A 16,399-nucleotide genomic window follows, 5' to 3' on the forward strand; every position below is an offset into this window, starting at 1 on the left:
TTGAGTCCCCAAAGTCCATTATATTATTCTTATACCTTTGCATCCTCATAGCTTAGCTCCCACTTATAAGTGTGAACATACAATATTTGATTTTCCATTCCTGTGTTACTTCACATGGAATAATGGCCTCCAGCTCCAACCAGGTTGCTGTAAAAGACATTATTTGTTCCTTTTTGTTGCTATGTAGTATTCCATGGTGTATATATATCACATTTTCTTTGTCCTCTCGTTGGTCAATGGGCACTTACGTTGGTTCCATATCTTTGCAATTGCGAACTGTGCTGCTAAAAAAACATGCATGTGCATGTGTTTTTTTCATATAATGACTTCTTTTCCTTTGGGTAGATATCCAGTATTGGGATTGCTGGATTGAATGGTAGTTCTACTTTTAGCTCTTTAAGGAATATCCACACTGCTTCCACAATGGTTGTACTAATTTACATTCCCACCAGCAGTGAAAACGTGTTCCCTTTTCACTAGATCCATGCCAACATCTTTTTTTTTTTTTTTTACTTTCTAATTATGGTCATTCATGCTAGAGTAAGGTGGTATCTCACTCTGATTTTAATTTGTATTTCCCTGATAATTAGCAATGTACATTTTTTCATGTTTGTTGGTTATTTGTCTATCTTCTTTTGATAAATGTCTATTTATGTCCTTTGCCCCCCTTTTGATGGGAGTATTTTTTTCTTGTTTATTTGTTTGACTTCCTTGTAAATTCTGAATACTAGTCCTTTGTCAGATGCATAGTTTGTGAATATTTTCCCCCACCCTGTGGGTTTTCTGTTTACGCTGCTGACTATTCCTTTTGCTGTGCTGAAACTTTTTAGTTTAATTGGGTCCCATTTATTTATCTTTGTTTTTGTTGCATTTGCTTTTGGGGTCTTAGTTATGAATTATTTGCCTAAGCCAATGTCTAGAGCAGTTTTTCTGATGTTATTTCCTAGAATTTTTATAGTTTCAAGTCTTAAATTTAAGTCGTTGATTCATCCTGAGTTGATTTTTGTATAAGGTGAGAGATGGAGATCCAATTTCATTCTTCTACATGTGGCTTGCCAGTTTTCCCAGCACCATTTATAGAATAGACTGTCCTTTCCCAATTTATGTTTTTGTATGCTTTGTCAAAGATTAGTTAGTTGGCTGTAATTATTTGGCTTTATTTCTGGGTTTTCTATTCTGTTTCATTGGTCTACATGCCTATTTTTATACTGGTACCACGTTTTATTTTTGGTACCTATAGCCTTGTAGTATAATTTGAAGTCTGGTAATGCGATGCTTCCAGATTTGTTCTTTTTGCTTAGTATTGCTTTGGCTATGCAGGCTCTTTTTTTGTTCCATATGGATTTCAGAATTGTTTACCTTAGTTCTATGAAGAATGATGATGGTATTTTGATGAGAATCGCATTGAATCTGTAGACTGCTTTGGGCAACATGGTTATTTTCACAATATTGATTCTTCCCAACCATAAGCATGGGATATGTTTCCATTTGTTTGTGTCATCTATTAATCCTGACACTTTTAATCCTCCTTCTTTATTTCTTTCTTAGGTCCCCCTTCCTCCACTTACCATTAAATATCCCAGATTAAGTCCCTAATCCCTGTAGATTGTGTAATTTAATGCAAAGGCTGGTTCCTAAATCTCTAGTTGAGATCCTCCTCAATTTTCTGACTGCCTTCAAGACACTTAGGCCTATATAATAGATGCTAAAAATAATCTGATTATCCAGTACTACACACACACACACACACACACACACATACATACACACACACACACACAAAATGTCACATGCTTCTTATATTCTCTCTATCCAAATCTCCATATCATCATTCACCTAGTATTCTAAGCAAAAAATCTAAGAGTCATCATCAATACTCCTTTCTCACTGATCCTCCCACATCAAATTAATCACTAGATGAAATCAATGCTAACACCTAAGTATTTGTACTTTCCCCTCATTTTCAGTCTCATTTAACTATTTTAATACAGGCATTCACTATGTGAACCACTATGCATTACCTCATGACTTCCCTCTCTCTCTCTACTCTCAGATCCCTCCATTTGCCTAACAATTACCTGTTCTAACTTTCTGAGATTACAAATCTGTTCATGAATCAACTGCTTAAAATGTTTACTGGCCCATAATCTCCTATAGATAAAAATACAAGTTGCTTTCTCATACCTTCATGGCTTTACAAATCCTCATTGCCTGGAAGTTGTACTCCGTCTGACAAATAGCTGCTTGTCCTTCAAAATATAACTCAAACACACTTTAGAATCCTTTCCCGATTTCTATCATTCCCCAAGCAAAATCAATGCATTTCTCCTTTTAAGTCTCATTGACTTTATTTGGATCTCATTGTATAATTGTTTAGATATTTGTATCTTCCATTAAGGAATGTGAACTCTTTGATTCAAGATGCTTTGCCCTATTCATCATCTTTCTATCCACAGCATATAATAAGTGTTCAATTAATTGTTCATTAAATGAGTAATAATAATAACTATCATTTACTGAATATTAACAAATGTCAGACACTGTGTTAAGCATTGTGTGTATATATATATATATTCAGATATCGTTGGATTCTCACAATAACTTTTGTAGAGTATTATTATTCATATTTTAGAGACTTAAAAGGAAGAATATTGAGGCTTAGAATAGCAAAATATCACACACCTAGTATGTGATGGAGCAAGAAATTGAATGCAGTGTGATTCCAAAGTCTGAATTCTTTACCACTGAACCATAAATAAATACAAAAGGTTTTATTTATTTTATACAGATCTTAAAATTTTACCATGAATGACTATGACTCTGGTATATAAAACTCACTCAATGTAGTACAAACTATTTTACAATAAGACTTGAAGACGTAACGTGCTCTCCCAAAAGATACTGAACCATTGTTTAAGCAATAACTAAATATTTTCAATCTCTTCCTCACTCCTTCTCTCACATATAATTTTGTCCATTTATCTTTTAATAATTCAACCCTTCCATCTTTATTGACACTTTTTTCACTCCTTTAAAATCCATAATTTAAAAACTGAAAAACTTTTCTTAGAAAATGGGAAAAGTGAGCAATCAGAATTTGAGATACAGTAACTGTAACATGAACAACTAATTTAGGTTTGGGGGGAAAAGCGTGTTTAATTATGTGCAAGTCTTCTTAAGTCTCTGTTCACCCTCAAAACCAAGGCCACTACACATATTACTAACAGTAATAAATTGCCAAGTGCGTGTTATAAAGCCAAGTAACCAGATAATTTAATAAATATTAAAGACTAACAATGATAAGGAAGAAAGTAAAAATGTTTGCATCAAAATTAATGGAATAATCCACCCATTAAAGAAAAAAACACAAAAAGTTTTAAATTATTTCTGCCTTTCATGTCCTTATTATTAAACTGTTTAGCATAATTTTACTTATTTGAAACTAAAACTTTCTATTTAAGATCTATAATATTAGTAAATTATTTTATGTAACCTCATACTAATCAAGAGAATAACCTAGTCTATAAATAACATCTCTTAATATAACTTTTAAAAGTCTAATAATTTTGATAAATTTATATAGATGAATAGAAATAACTTAGTGCAACTAGAATCTAAATAATATTTTTAAATAGTTCCAAGGTATTTTCATTTGGCAGAACTGCCAAAAGAACTAAAATTTCCAGTTTAGGATTTGCTCAAATGAACTTCAAATTTTCATATCTTGCCACATATTTTGGGCATTTGTTTTAATGAATTTGAGAAATGAATGAATAAATAAGGTGTTATGTCAATAAAGATCCAAAGTATTGGCGCCACCTAGTGAAACTGTACTCAGTTATTTGAACTAATTCAAAGCTAATACAGCAACTTCGTATATTTTGTATTACCAAATTAAAGAACTTCAATAGAAACAATTACCAAATATTTTTGCATAGTAAAGATTTATCTTAAAGACTTTATTAATATTAAGAAAGATACTAAAAAATTTTTCATTGCCAAAGGCAAGACATTCCTCAGTGAACTATTCAGGTTGCATAAAAGTTAGTATTTGTGTTTTTCAACAGGAATTCTCAGTAAATTATAATGTCATAAATATTCAAAAGATATATTAAAACAACACTACATGTACAAATTAAGTAAATTCAAGGACAATTATGATTTAAAAAAACTCACATTGATTAAAATATTATATTCATATTACATATTTTGTTGCAATATCAGAAAATGCTTAAATCCAAAGATACTATAGGAAGGGGAGAAAGATGATGGAATAGAAGCCTACACCATTCACGTCTCCTGCTGGAACACAAAATTTTAACAACTATCTGCATGAAGAAACGCACCATCACAAACACCAAAACCCAGGTGGCAATCACAGCACCTGGTTTTGACTTCATAACGCCAAAAGAGGCATTGAGGAAGGCAGGGGATATAGTCTTGAATCATCGATATCCCTCCTTCCCCATCCCCCGACTGTAGCCATGCAGCACAGAGACAGAATCAGTACATTTTGGAGAGGCAAAGCACAGCAATTGGAGGACTTTACATTGAACTTGATGCTGCCCTGTCAGAGTGGAGAATAAAGCCATGCTGAGCTCAGCTAGCACCCATGCATAGAAGGAGCATTTGGACTAGCCCTAGCCAGAGGGGAATCACCCATCCCAGTGGTTGGAACTAGAGTTTCTCAGGAAGTCTTGTTACATGGAGTGAAGTGCTCTGGGGTCCTAGGTAAACTTGAAAGACAGTCTAGGACAGAAGGACTGCAATTTCTAGGCAACCCATAGTAGTAGACTGGGTTTAGAGCCAGGAAACTAGGATAGCACAGGACCTAGGGAGATACCAGCTGGTGCAGCTAAAGGAGAGCTTGTGCCATGCCTCCCACAATCCCAGGCAGTGTAGCTTATAGCAATGAAAGTGACTCCTTCCTTCTGCTTAAAGAGAGTGAAGAGTAAAGAGGATTTGGATAGAGTATTGAGCAGAGTTGTGAAGCCTCCATTCCAGGCCCTAGCTCCTGAATGATATTTCTAGACACACTCTGGGCCAAAAGGAAACCTGCTGCCTTGAAGCAAAGGCATGATTCATTACCTGCTGACTAAACAGCCCTTGGGCTGTGATATCAGCAGTGATAACTAGGGATTTTGCCTTGTGCCTTGGGTTCTGAAATGTGCTGGCTTCAGTGATAACCCAGCACATTCCCAACTGTGGTGGCTACAGTGAAAGACTCATTCTGTTTTTAAAAAGCAGAGGGAAAAGTAAAGGGGACTTTGTCTCACACCAACTCAACGACGGTGGAATAGAGCAATAAGCAGGCTTTTGTGGTCCCCGAGTCCAGGCCTAGGCTCTAGGACAGCATTTCTGGACCTGCCCTGGGCCAGAGAGGAGCCCACTGCCCTGAGGGGTAAGTCCCAGGCCAGGCAGCATTCATCACAAACTGACAGAAGAGCCCTTGGGCTTTAAGTGAACACTGGCAGTGGCCTAGCAGAACCCCTCCACCTCAACCCCCCATGGACCAGTGGTGGTAGTGGACACAGGGAGAGGCTCCTCTGCCTGTGGAAAGGGGAGTGAAGATCAAGAAGGACTTCATATTATAGTTTGAGTGCTAGCTTAGCCACAGTATAATAGAACATCAGGTAAATTCCCAAACACTAAATTACAGTGTTATACTTAACAAAGTATATAGTTGTTTATGCTTGTTAAAATAAGCTTATACTTGACTAAGTATAAATACCAAATGATAAACCAATCAAAAATAACAACTACAAGACCTAGGTAGTACAATAGGACATAAGGAAAAACAATAAAAAGTTAAAAAACAGAGAATTAAGTTAAAGTGTAGTGTTTTTATTAGTTTCTTTCTGCATGTTCTTTGCTTATGTAATTAGTATTACATCAGTTTAAAATAATGGGTTATAAGATAGTATTTGGAAGCCTCATGGTAGCCTCAAATCAAAAAACACACAACATATAAGCAAAATATTAAAGCATTCCACCAGAGAAAATCACTTCCACTAAAAGGAAGACAGGAAGGCAAGAAAAAAGGAAGAGAAGACCACAAAACAACCAGAAAACAAATAATAAAATGGCAGATGTCAGTCCTTACTTATCAATAATAACATTGAATGTAAATGGACTAAACTCTCCAATTAAAAGACATAGAGCAGCTAAACAGATGTTTTTAAAGACCCAGTGCTATACTGCCTATAAGAAACACACTTCACCTATAAAGATGCACAGAGACTGAAAGTAAAAGGATGGAAAAAGACACACCATGCCAATGGAAACCAAAAAAGAGCAATAGTAGTTATACTTATATCAGTCAACATGGATTCCAAAACAAAAACTGTAAGAAGAGACAAAGAAGGTCATTATATAATGACAAAGTGGTCAATTTGGCAAGAAGATAAAATGATTATAAATACATATGTACCCAACATGGGAGAACACAGATATATAAAGCAAATATTATAAGAGCTAAAGAAAAGATATACGCCAATACAATAACAGCTGGAGACTTCAACACCCCACTTTCAGCACTGGACAGATCTTCCAAAGAGAAAATCAGTAAAGAAACATCAAACTTAATCTGCACTATAAAACAAGTGGACCTAGAGATATTTACAGAACATTTCACTCAATGCAGAATACACATTCTTCTCCTCAGCACATAGATCATTCTCAAGAATAGACTATATGTCAGTCCACAAAAAGTCTTTAAAAATTCAAAAAATGAAATCATATCAAGTATCTTCTCTGACCACAATGGAATAAAACTAGAAAGAAATAACAAGAGAAATTTTGGAAACTATACAAACACATAGAAATTAAGCAATATGCTCCTTAATGATCAGTGGGTCAATGAAGAAATTAAGAAGAAAGTTTAAAAATATCTTGAAATGGGCTGAGCATGGTGGCTCACACCTGTAATCCCAGCACTTTGGGGGGCCAAGGTGGGAGGATTGCTGGAACCCAGAAGTTTAAGACCAGCCTGGGCAACATGGGGAGACTTCATCTCTACAAAAATACAAAAACAATTTGCCAGGCATGGCAGCATATACCTGTAGTCCCAGCTACTCAGGAAGCTGAGGTGGGAGGATCACCCGAGCCCAGGAAGTCAAGGCTGCAGTGAGCCATGATTATGCCACTACATTCCAGCCCGGGTAACAGGAGTGAAACCCTGTCTCAAAAAAAGAAAAAAAAAATCTTGAAACAAATTATAATGGAAATATACCAAAATCTATGAGATACAGCAAAAGCATTAAGAAAAGGAAAGTTTATAGCAATAAACACCTACACCAAAAAGTAGAAAAATTTCAGATAAATAACCTAATGATGCATCTTCAAGAACTAAAATGGCAAGACCAAACCAAATCCAAAATTAGTAAAAGAAAAGAAATAATAAAGATCAGAGCAGAAATAAATGAGTTTGAAATGAATAAAACAATACAAAAGATTAATGAAACAAAAAACGGTTTTTTGAAAAGATAAACAAATTGACAAACCTTTAGCCAGACTATGAAAAAGAGAAGATCCAAATAAATAAAATCAGAGGTAAAAAAAAATTCAAAGATCATTCAAAGGAATGAATTTGCAGAAATTCAAAGGATCATTAGTGGCTACTATGAGCAACTATATGCTAATAAATTGGAAAATCCGGAAGAAATGAATGAATTTCTAGACACATACAACCTACCAAGGTTAACCCATGAAGAAATCCAAAACCTGAACATAACAATAACAAGTAACAAGATCAAAGCCATAATAAAAAGTCTCTCAGTAAAGAAAAGCCTGGGACCTGATGGCTTCACTGCTGAATTCTACCAAACATTAAAAGAAGAACTAATATCAATCCCACTCAAACTATTCCAAAAAATAGCAAAGAAGAGATTACTTCCAAACTCATTCTATGAGGCCAGTATTACCCTGATACCAAAATCAGACAAGGACATATCAAAAACACAAAACTATCACTGATGGTCAATATCCCTGACGAACATTGATGCAAAAATCCTCAACAAATACTAGCAAACCATATTCAGCAATATACTTAAAAGATCATTCATCATAGTCAAGTGGGATTTATCCTAGGGATGCAAGAACAGTTCAACATATGCAGATCAACGCATGTGATACCTCATAGCAACAGAATGAAAGACAAAAACTATATGGTCATTTCAATTGATGCTGAAAAAACATTTGATAAAGTTCAACATAATTTCCTGATAAAAACCCTCAAAAAACCGGGTATAGAAGCAACATACCTCACCATAATAAAAGCCATATATGACAGACCCTCAGTCAATATCATATTGAATGGGAAAAACTGGGAGCCTTTCCTCTAAGACATGGAACATGACAAGGATGTCCACTTTCACCACTGTTACTCAACATAGTACTAGAAGTCCTAGCTAGAGAAATCAGACAAGAGAAAGAAATAAAAGGCATCCGAATTGGAAAGGAAGAAGTCAAACTATCCTTGTTTGCCAATGATATGATCTTATATTCTGGAAAACCTGAAGACTCCACAAAAAAAATTATTCGAACTGATAAACAAATTCAGTAAAGTTGCAGGGTATAAAATCAACATATAAAAATCAGTAGCGTTTCTATATGCCAACAGTGAACAATCTGAAGAAGAAATCAAAAAAAGTAATCCCATTCACAATAGCCACAAATAAAATTGAATACCTAGGAATTAACTTAACCAAAGAAGTGAAAGACCTCTGCAATGAAAGCTATAAAACACTGATGAAAGAAATTGAAGCAGACACCAAAAGCTAGAAAGATATTCCTTGTTCATGGATTGGAAGAATCAATACTATTAAAATGCCCATGATGCCCAAAGCAATCTACAGAGCCAATGCAATCCCTATCAAGATACCAATGACATTTTTCACAGAAACAAAAAGAAAAGAACACCCTAAAATTTATGTGGAATCACAAAAGACCCAAATAACTAAAGCTATCCTAAGCAAAAAGAGCAAAACTGGAGGAATCACATTACCTAACCTCAATATTACAGAGCTACAGTAACCGAAACACCATGGTACTGGCATAAAAACAGACATGTAGACTAATGAAACAGAATAGAGAACCCAGAAAAAAAAACTCACACACCTACAGTGAACTCATTTTCGAATAAGGTGCTAAGAACATACATTGGGGAAAAAACAGTCTCTTCAGTAAGTGGTGCTAGGAAAACTGGATATCCATATCCACAAGGATGAAACTAGACCTCTCTCTCTTGCCTCACACAAAAATCAAATCAAAATGGATTGAAGACTTAAATCTATGACTCCAAAGTATCAAATTACTAAAAGAAAACATTGGAGAAACTCTCCAGGACATTGGACTGGGCAAAGATTTCCTGAATGATACCCCACAGGCACAGGTAACCAAAGCAAAAATGGACAAATGGTATCACATCAAATTAAAAAGATTTCTGCACAGCAAAGGAAACAATCAACAAAGTGAAGAGACAGCCCACAGAATGAGAGAAAATATTTACAAACTACCCATCTGACAAGGGATTCATAACGAGAACATATAAGGAGCTCAAACAACCCTATAGGGAAAAATCTAATAATCCAATTTAAAAATGGGCAAAAGATTTCAACAGATAGCTCCCAAAAGAAGAAATACAAATGGCAGCAAGCATATGAAAAGGTGATCAACATAATTGATCATCAGAGAAATCCAAATCAAAACTACAGTGAGATATGATCTCACCCTAGTTAAAATGCCTTTTATCTAAAAGTCAGATGCTAGTGGCGATGTGGAGAAAAGGAAACCCTTGTACACTGATGGTGGGAATGTAAATTAGTGTAACCACTGTGAAGAACAGTTTAGAGGTTCCTCAAAAAAAAAAAAAAAACTAAAAATAGAGCTGCCATATGAACCAGCAACCCCACTGCTAGGCATATAGCCAAAATAAATGAAATCAATATATCAAAGAGATATATGCACTCCCATGTTTACAGCAGCACTCTTGACAGTAGCCAAGATTTGGGAGCAGTTTAAGTGTCCATCAACAGATGAATGGATAAAGAAAATGTGGTACATATTCACAACAGAGAATTATTTAGCCATACAAAAGAATGAGATTCTGTCATTTGCAACAACATGGATGGAACTAGAGGTCATTATGTTAACTGAAATAAGCCAGGCACAGAAAGACAAACATCACATGTTCTCACTTATTTGTGAGATCTAAAAATCAAAGCAACTGAACTCACATAGATAGATCACAGAAGGATGATTACCAGATGCTGGGATGGCCAGGGGATGAGGCCCACGGGGAGGTGGGGATGGTTACTGGGTACGAAAAATAAATAGAAAGAATAAATAAGGCCTACTATTTGATAGCACAATAGGGTGATTAGAGTCAATAATAACTTAATTGTACATTTCGAAATAACTTAGAGAATATAATTTGATTGTGTAACTCAAAGAATAAGCGCTTAAGGGCATGGATAACCTATTCTCTGTGATGTGCTTATTTAACATTGCATGCCTGTATCAAAACATCTCATGTACCCCATAAAAATATATATACCTGCTGTGTGCCTGCAAAGTTTAAAAATCAAAATAAATTCTAAAAAAATTTTTTTAATGTTTTTAAATACCTAGTATTTAATAGCACAACAGGGGGACCATAGTCAATAACAACTGACCTGTATATTCTTAAATAACTACAAGAGTATAATTGGATTGTTTATAACACAAAGGATAAATGCTTAAGGAGATGGATACCCAATTTTCCATGATATGATTATTACACATTGCATACCTATATCAAAATAGCTCATGTACCTATAGATATATATACCAATGTACCCACAAAAATTTTAAATTAAAAACATAAACAAAAAAATGATGATACTATAGCACTTACTTTTTAAACTATTTTACTACTTTAAAACTTATACTGCTTACGCAATAGGATAAATACAAAGAAAGAAAAAAAACCAAGAATTATTTCTCTACATTCAAAATTTTAAATGAAACTGTCCATTTTTCAGATCTGTAATTAATTCATTCAGAAAGCATTACTAAACATAGGTACCTCACTTCACTACATGTTTTAAAAAGAGAATGTAAGATACTTGTCCTCTAAGAACTATGGTTTAATTGAGGATGTTAGATAAATACATCAAAAAATATTCCATATACAAGAAATAATATTATTCAAACTAATCATAAGTTCAGACAAAAACACCATTAAGCATTAAGGGTCAATACAACCTGGAAATCTGAAATCTTGAGAAACAAGAGAAAGAGGAATGGGTTCAATATAAGCAAAGAGCATTCCAAGACAATTTCAAGGACTTACTACCTATAACTCATTTTTATGTACCATCTATTGTAAGGGTGCATCTGCTGAACTTAAAGAGCCAAGAAATGGAGTGAAGCTATTAAGCCTATCACACACCAAATTTACCAAACTTCCCAAGTCATATCTTCTTTTTCTTTTTTTTTTTTTTTTGTTTTTGTTTTTGAGACAGAGTCTCACTCTGTCGCCCAGGCTGGAGTGCAGTGGTACAATCTCGGCTCACTGCAACCTCCGCCTCCCAGGTTCAAGTGATTCTCGTGCCTCAGCCTCCTGAGTATCTGGGATTACAGGCACCTGCCACCATGCTGAACTAATTTTTGTATTTTTAGTAGAGACTAGGTTTCACCATATTGGCCAGGCTGGTCTCAAACTCCTGACCTCAAGCAATCTGCCCACCTTGGCCTCCCAAAGTGCTGGGATTACAGTCGTGAGCCATTGCACCCCGCCTCCTTCAGCTGCTCTTAATGTGCAGGAGAGGTACTCCAAAGCGTTATTTTCCTTGGGCCTTTAAAACTGGTTATTTCTTCTTGCCTCTTTTCCCACCCCTGGGAACCCACATTAAGACATTTCTCCAGTTGGCCTACCAGATTTTTTCTTTCTTCATAGCAGCTATTGAAAATTCTGCAGCACTTTACCACTGAAATCCCTTCCCATATTCTCATTTCTATTCAGCTGCATTTAGGCAGCTAAGACTATGAAATATATACAGAATAAGAGACAATTTCCAGAAATCATAAAAAGTTAGGGATCAAGCATGAAAGCAAAAGAAGAAAGTACCATGAGAGAGACATTTTTTCCCATGCATTTTCTCTCCTTGCCTAGAGAAAGATCCTGTGAGTAAGGGAGTTGGAAGAAAAGCAAAAGATTTAAACATAGTAATTTCAGAATGGGCCCTAAGTTTTTTTATACTTGCCCATCCCAAGGCTAAGTGCTAAGTTGAGAGGTGTGAAGGAGCAATCTATCCAAAATAGGCTTGTGATTCCGAGAATAAAAAAGAGCTTGAGGCTCATTTTCTAGGTAGCAGCCAGAAAACTGGCCAGTCATGAGAATCACCCACCCTTAAACATAGCCCAGTACAATGCAAGAGCATCAGAGTAGCAATTCCTGCAATAGCTTTGTAAACAGAACTAAAAAAAATTTTTACAGTTCTCTTATCACCTGATCACAAATTTAATCTCCAATTCAGCTACGTATAGACAGAAAACACTCAAGATTTTGTGGCCACTAGAAACAATTTCTTCTCCATGACATTGAACTCTAACATTTACCCTCAGTGACCATAATCTCCTATCCTTTCCTCTCTTGAGTTCCCTCTCTCCTACCTACCTTCTGTTGATTCTCATTTTTATCTCTCAATTCTCAATTCTTCCCTGTTCTTACAAGCCATGAATCCCCTTATGATTTCTTTATCCGCCCCCTCCCCCCCCACACTTAGCCTTGATTCCAAGATTAACCATACTGGCCTCGGAAACTCTGATTCTCTCAAACCCTTGCCACTGAACAATCTTTATAGCTCCAACATCTGGCGATGCTTAGCCCTACAATACAGGTTTCTGCTCTTGCCCTCATATTGTCAATAATGAGCTTGTGCTAACCACTATAAAATGGGATCTTTGTCTTCCACCTGCAACTATTTTATTTAACTATTTGTCATATTCCTTATGATTTATTATGATATATATTCCATTCTTCTTAATTACTGAATACCTACCTCCCCCATCTCTGAAGAGGACTTCATTGAATACATCACCAGAACAACATAGGTCATCCAAATAAAATTACTGGATCTCCTATATGCCTCTGTATTTGTCTTTCAGGGATCTGCAAACTAGGGCCTATAACCCACATCCTCCTTTTGTAAATGAAAGTTTTACTGGAATATTATTCATCCATATATTGTCCATGGCTCCTTTTGTGCTACAACAGCAGTTGAGTAGCTGTGGAAGAGACTATATGACCCACGAATTCTAAATACTTAATATCTGCCCCTTTACAGAAAAAGCTTTCTAATCCCTGATCTCTTTCATCATCCATTCTTTCTTCCTTTTCATAAAAAAAGAGGTATTTCTGTTCCTCTTTAATATAAACTAGCTGTTTATGCCTTGGGTCCCTTTGATCATCTGCTCCTGAACATTACTCTATTAATTATCAGTTCTATGCATTTCTGTAGCTCCTCTATTCCCACTGGATCCTTCAACTATTCTAAGAATATGCTCCCCCCAAAATTAAAATGTCTCTCATTCTGTTATCTTTTCAATCGACCATCTGATTTTTCTTCTTCCCTTTACCATCAAAGTTCTGGTGGTAGAAGGTGGTAGAGGCATTGAATATTATATATAATATTGTCATAATATGTATAACACATATTAATATTAATATAACAATATAACATAATGTATATTATATGGAATATATCATGTAATATATTAACATGTAATATAATATATAACAAATAATTATATATATTATATATTCAATGTTTCTATTGTCTGGTCCCATTTCCCTTATTCCATGGAATCTAACTTTTATCTGCTACCAAAACTGTTCTCCCAATACTCACAATAATTAAAATACATACTCTCTCAATACCTTTTATTAACTAAATATAAAGCCTTGTCCTTGTCCTGCATTCCTCTCCATGATCTCTTCTTTTAAACAGTTATTGCAATTTCATTATCTTTTTAAATAACATGTTCATTATAAAACAATAGAAAATTCAACTAAGCAGAAAAGATAAGTCACCCATAATTTCACCACTTTGAGTTAAACAATATAAATATTTTACTATGACTAAATGTACATATACTTATTAATAGTAATAAAAATCATATTATGCATTTGCTTTTTTATTTACTAACCTATCATGACCATCTTTCTATAAAAATATTTTGGGGCTGGGCATGGTGACTCACACCTGTAATCCTAGCACTTTGGGAGGCTGAAGCGGGTGGATCACCTGAGGACGGGAGTTGGAGACCAGCCTGACCAACATAGAGAAACCCTGTCTCTACTAAAAATACAAAATTAGCCAGGCGTGGTGGTGCATGCCTGTAATCCCAGCTACCTGGGAGGCCGAGGCAGCAGAATCGCTTGAACCCAGGAGGTGGAGGTTGCAGAGAGCTGAGATCGTACCATTGCACTCCAGCCTGGGCAAGAAAAGCAAAACTCCATCTCAAAAAAATAAAATAAAATAAAATAAATAAAAATAAAAATAAAAATATTTCTATAATCTTTCCTTTTTGAATCTCTATCCTTGATATCCAAATTCCCTAACTCACTTCCTACTTCACTAATTATCTCTCCTCTAGCTCTTTAATCATGCCTCACTCCCAAAATCTGTGTTCCTCCAGGATCTGTTCTTAATTTTCTTCTCATCTTTGTATTCTCTTCTATAGCAATCTCATTACTTCAATTATCACCTTCATGAGTATGACTGCCAAATCAGTATCCCTACCCATAATTTCTATTACAAATTCTATTTTCAAATTTCTACTGTCTGTTGGTAATTTTTCTCCAAATTCAACTGTCTGAAGCTGAACTCATTATCTGCTCATCATAAGTAGCTTCTGTGATGACCACCTCTGCTAGTGACACAGTCATCCAAATTCACTTTTAAGTCATCCCTGCCTTTTCCTACTTGCTTGCCTATATACACACATGCAAATATGCACAGTGTCAGCATTTAGTTGTGTATATAACAAAACAATGGAAAATTTAATGGTTCCATGTCAAAATAATCAGTAGAAACTACCATTTAGCATTATATAAGCCAAAAAATTTGGAATTTAGGGAATGAATAAGGTTCCATCTTCCCTCATTGCCTGAAAATTTAAATTAAAATTTTTTACACCTTAGGAACAAATATTTGCAATGACAATAAAGCACTGAGAAAATGCTACATACAATAAAGCCCTTATATTTCAACCAGTTCATTCAATTTAATTCCTTATTTTTACTATGTATAAGGTAAAGAAATAAAAAGTGATTCTTCTGATTTTTATTTCTCTAGTTTTAAGATACTGTGACAGAAAAAGTGATTGCACAAATCTTCAATTTTAAGCAAAGCATTTATTTTATATTATACTAAATATGCAAAAATAACAATACTTTCACATTTCTGCTTTAATTATAAATTCTCTTTGATACTTCAAAATTCTTATTTTATCAGACTTGTTTTCACAGAGTTGATTTTCAAAAGAAAGAGTCACATTACATTTAATAATAAACAAGCCTCTGGGTAAGCTCACATTTTTTAAATTATGTATTTCAGAGCATATATGTAATTAGAGGTAAATTACCCTTATGTAAGGTCAAATTTAAACTGTATATTAGATCTCACTAGAAAGGAACACACTAAGAAGCAATCAAATCTTCAGCTTTTTAGAACATTCACGTGTTTCCCCACCTACTCCCCTAACCCCCCAAGATATCTAGTATTACCATTGTTAAAGCAAATTAAATGTGGCCGAAAAAGGACTCTGTACTTCAGTACTTGAGTCCTGGTGGACAAACTGCAACCTAACTTAATAGGCAGACAAGATTGTAAACCTAACTTAGTAGTATGCACCTGTAACAATAACTGAGTCTTGGCCAATCCCAGCAGCCATACTTCAACCACTCATACGCTGCTGAGTGTTCAAACTGTGTTCAAATAAGGCAAATGCCAAGCTATAACCAATCCAGTTGTTTCTGTATCTCACTTCCAATTTCTGTGTGTCATTTCCCTTTTTTTGTCTATAAATTTATTCTGACCAAAAGGCATCCCTGGAGTCTCTCTAAATTTACTGTGATTCTGGGGGCTGCCCAATTCACAAATCATTCATTGCTCAATCACACTCCTTTAAATTTGGCTAAAGTTTTTCTTTTAACAGATGGTGTCAGAAGCGGGGTCCAAAGTAGAGCTTCTAATGAAACCCAGGAGTGCTGAGTGAACAAGCAAGGTAGCTGCAAGGACCCTGCAAGGACCCACTTGTGTCCTTGATTCCTCAGAGCAGCTGAGGGTTGTGGTAAGTTCTCTCCCCCAAGTTCTGAGCTCCAAGGATTTGTGTTTTGAGCTCTCTGAGTTTA

General features: G+C 35.2%; 1 protein-coding gene across 1 annotated transcript in view; it reads right to left on the minus strand.

The window, feature by feature from the left end:
- Positions 1–16,399, minus strand: part of STPG2 (sperm tail PG-rich repeat containing 2) — a 931,943-nt gene that overhangs the window by 875,583 nt on the left and 39,961 nt on the right. The window lies entirely within an intron of this gene.

This window comes from Nomascus leucogenys, chromosome 9 (genome assembly GCF_006542625.1).
Source record: "Nomascus leucogenys isolate Asia chromosome 9, Asia_NLE_v1, whole genome shotgun sequence".
Lineage (NCBI taxonomy): Eukaryota > Metazoa > Chordata > Mammalia > Primates > Hylobatidae > Nomascus > Nomascus leucogenys.